This window comes from Amblyomma mixtum, chromosome 10, assembly GCF_055824585.1.
Source record: "Amblyomma mixtum isolate Tamu chromosome 10, ASM5582458v1, whole genome shotgun sequence".
NCBI lineage: Eukaryota > Metazoa > Arthropoda > Arachnida > Ixodida > Ixodidae > Amblyomma > Amblyomma mixtum.
Genome location: NC_143021.1, coordinates 81,929,611 through 81,933,832, shown reverse-complemented (window position 1 = coordinate 81,933,832; position 4,222 = coordinate 81,929,611). Strand labels below are relative to the sequence as shown.

The 4,222-nt window shown below is 44.6% G+C and overlaps 1 long non-coding RNA gene across 2 annotated transcripts; it reads left to right on the top strand.

Moving 5' to 3' along the window:
* Positions 1-800: 800 nt before the first annotated feature.
* Positions 801-3,912, top strand: LOC149326283 (uncharacterized). Of its 2 annotated transcripts, none has more exons than XR_016286164.1 (3): positions 801-1,069; positions 1,977-2,589; positions 3,731-3,912. It is a non-coding gene; the product is annotated as an uncharacterized LOC149326283 (long non-coding RNA). The 2 variants fall into 2 exon arrangements; XR_016286163.1 differs by lacking the exon at positions 3,731-3,912 and having other exon boundaries at positions 1,977-2,070; positions 2,521-3,647.
* The last annotated feature ends 310 nt before the right edge of the window (positions 3,913-4,222 follow it).

Genomic DNA, 4,222 nt, shown 5'->3' with positions numbered 1-4,222 from the left:
TTGGGATACCGGCTGCGTTGCGGCCATGTTAAGGCGATTCTTAAGCTCGTCCTCGACGCCATCGTCACCGTACGTGACACACAGGCTGAGAACTTGAATTCGAGTACCTGCTAAAGTAAGCTGCTCGTATTTCTCGGAACAATCTGAACTCGAAAACACAGTTGCTTCTGTCGATCGGCTTCCATGTGGGCTCTTGCTAGTGAAAATACACTCGAACAGGATGCGGCGAGTGCGGGCCGCTGTCGCATTTGAGCTAAAGTGTGACGCAAGTATCGTCGTAGTTCCGTAACGCAGTTGATATCAAAGTAATCCGCTTTATACGGGTCACATTTAAGCTCTCAGTTTCATGTAGATCTCCGTCGAGCATGCTATTGTCGCGTAAAGTAATGCATCGCAGCTGCTCTCTGTCCTACCACTCTCGTCGAACATATCCTTGATATGGACCAGTTTGCGATACGGTGCATTTCTTTGCCTTTTTTGTCGCAATTAAGGGATTTTAGCTGCTGTCAATCGAAATTGCATTCCGTCGTCTGCGCCGTCGTCTGCTCCGTCGTCTGCTAGGACATCCGGGGTCTGGGTGACGGGATCACAGGATCGCAGCTTCTACAAACGGCATGCCAGCAAAAATATCTAAAAGCGCCTTTGTATTCGCAATTAATAAAAAAAATAACATGAAAAAATTTTATTTGATTTTAGTGCGAACACGGTTCAAATATTAGTAATAAAAAAATGTTCATTTGTGGGTTTTTTTTCAACGACGCTAAACTAGAGAAACGAAGGGCAAAACTGCAGCCGTCGGCGCCATGTTTAGCAGCACGGCAGTGCGAGCGACGCGTCACGTTTTTATTATTTGGGTTTTCGTAGCATTGTTTGAGTGCTCGTGCGGCGGACATGTATGAAGAACGCAAGTGTGATTTGGAAACGAACGACGAGAATTACGCCCTGTCAACTTTGGTGAATTTGAACGGGTAAAGCCATGAAGAAAGGCAGCGCTACGACTTCTTGTCATCTGGAGAGGCAACAAAGAAGAATGGGCGGTTTTACTAAGCCTCGATGAGACGCATGATCGGTGAGTCCCGTGTACGTTTCTTTACTTCTGATCTCTATTCGCACGCGTTATTAGTGTGCGCCTATATAGGGATGGCAGTGGAGGCAGTCAGCATGCGGTTGCCTCATTTATAATGCGTTACCAGAAAAGAACGGGCGTATAGCCTGCATGGCAACTGTTGCTCCATAGTCTCTCTCTGCGTTTGGTACTCGGGTGCCGTGGTAAATAAACATGCCACCAGATATCACAACAGAGTTATGCGGTCGCTAAATAGCGCTGCGAAAAACTACAGAATATGTTTACTACATTCCAATAGCATATATATGTGCTACGTAGGAGACGACGATGAGCGAGCAGTGCCACGTTTGAGTGCTCTCGCTAGGCCAGCCAGCTGCGGACGGACAAGGGAACTGACAACGGTCGAGTTCTCTCGCGACTGGTGCCTATCGGATTGATTTGTGCTACTTAAAAGATGATGATGAGCGGCAGTGCCGTTCGACGGAGCACTCGCGCTAGGCAAGCTGCGAACAGAGTGGTCGGTGTTGGTACACATCGGATTAGTGCTTATGGCTTAATATTTCTCATACAATTTTTTTCGGGGACAATGATCGCGTGTGAAAGGCTGGGGCATATTCCTTGCCTAGTCATTTGTAAATTTTTATCTGTGCTTTGTCATGGAACAGAATTTGAGACAGTATTACGTCAAAGTTAGATCGTTCTTGCGTCTGCCCTGAGGTGTAGGTGTCGATGCTTCCTCGCCTTCAGAGCTTTGAGAACTGTTTGGGATGCAACTGCGCACTTATTTAGGATTTCAAGCTTTTTGCTATATGCCTCGTTTGTGCCGCCCGCTTTCAAGTCGTTCGGTATCGGTGATGGTTTGTTATTGATTTCCGCTTTCTCTTATTTATTCTTGGTTGACTGCCACCAGCTGTGCTGCCGGCGATTCTCCGTGTTTGGAACTATTCCCAGGCACGGGACCCTACCCACAGACCTCCCTGCACCACACTCACCAGTTTTCTTCGGTATTTTTTCCCATGCCCTTACTTGCAGTGCCACTAGATAATTTTTTGCAGTTTTTATTTACGTGCAGATTTGTTAAATGCAATACCAATTTTCGTTTCATGCTGTGATGTGAGATATCGTGCTTCTTGCTAATGAATGCATGCCTTTTCCATCCTCTCTTGTCATTTGTGCAAAGCAGACTGCTCTACTGGTCACTACGTTCAATTTAAAAATACCTTCGATGCTGGTGCAAGGCACCCTTGTTGTAATTAACTAAATCCTGTGCATGCTATATTCTAATAGTTACGCTCTTTTCATCATGCATAAAAATAGTGGTATTCCAGCCTGCTCATCTTTCAGTGTGGTTGTGACAGTCATGTAAATCTACTCAAAAAATGTATATGCGTGCATCATATACAATCTGCTCATTTCTTTTGTCATGGGTCACCTCATTGCTTTTTGTGGCCCAGCTGCCAGTATCTGCTGGGCCATTCGTGCTTCCGGCTTTTGGCTGTGCCATCTCTCCTCAGCTGTTTGTGGTAGGTATTGTTTTCCAATGATGCATACCTTACTTCCTATTTAGAAAAATATTTTAGACATAGGCTCACAGCTGGGTTTAGAAATGCATGCAGAGCTCTACATGCACTTAGCAGCAGAACCTCCCTGTATAATCACATGAATCAGATCCTGAATTACATGAATGTAATATCATGATCTGTATGAAATAGTCTCTCACGTAGCTTTTTTTACCTGCCCTTGTCCTGTGTGGTTCGGTTTTGTGTATGTGTCTTTGGCTGGTAAAAAATTCGTTACCATGCCATACCGTCAGGCCCACCATTCAGCCTTGTTTATGGAAGAGGCTGCAGTCTTCTTTAAGTGCACTGCTCTGGGCATGGGATGCAATGTATACGGCTCTTTGTTTTTCTGTAAAACCTGGTTTCTCCGAATTGTTGCACCCCGGAAAGATTCTTAAAAATCAGCTCACTTTCTGCATGCAAATGTGCCAGAAAGGAAGTGTAATTTGCTGGTGTACAAAGGTCATGAACCGTTGGAGAGTAGTGGATGTCTCGTATTTCCTCTGAGGTATGTTTTAAACAAATGCTGGTTATTTTAATTGCTGTGTAATGCTTTTTGTTGTTCGTCGAGTTGCATATAATTTTAGATTTGAAACTACATGTGCTGACTGGTATTTCATTGCAATAATTATACCCATAATTAGTCAGCCTTGTTTGAAGGTATAGGTACGCATTTTGTATGGGTGCTTTGAAGTCAGAATGGTGGATGAATCTTCTGTGAGTTTTCTTCAATGGAACTAAGGCAACTGGAGTGACTGTTCATGTGTCGCTCAGCCAATGCTTCTCCCACAGGACCAGAAAGCTTCTGAGAATCATTGGCTTAATTATCGGAGCTGCAATTGCCCTCCGAGGCTGCCTGCGTTGACCTGTGTAAGGCTAGCGGCTCGGAGCTAACAAGCATTTGACACCATAGAACTATACACAGTCGTCAGGGGCCGTGAGCAAATAATTGTTAATGACATATTGGTACATGAAGTTTACTGCAGGAAGCTAGTGTGAAATGAGACTAATTGTGCTTGCTGAAAAAGCTGTTTTTAGTCATTGAAACAATGCAATGGTCTTCAAATTTGTTACCTCTCACTAATTCCTCAATTTTTTTTTTCAGTTGCAAGCGACCAAGAGTTGCGCGGAAGTCGAGCAAGCCACCAAGTTGCGTGCGATTCAGGCCAGAAACCATGAGCAGGCTGCGAATATTTCAAATCACCAGTGGTTACATTGACTCAATAAAGCAAGCTTTTACTGTAAGTACAGTGTTTTTGGCACTCCATTGCTTTGGGATGCATGCATTGAGCTGACTGCTAGCTCTGCAGCTACCCATGTGTATACAGCAAAATTGCTTCAAGAACAAAGCAAACAAGACACAGGATGGAAAAAACGACAGACTACAGGACAACAGGACAGACTACAGGACAACAGGACAGACTACAGGACAACAAGACAGACTACAGGAGAACAAGACAGACAACAGATACGACATGCCAAAAACATGACAGACAACACAACAGACTACAGCACGACAGGACAGACTACAGCACGACAAGACAGACTACAGCACGACAGGACAGACTACAGCACGACAGGACAGACTACAGCACAA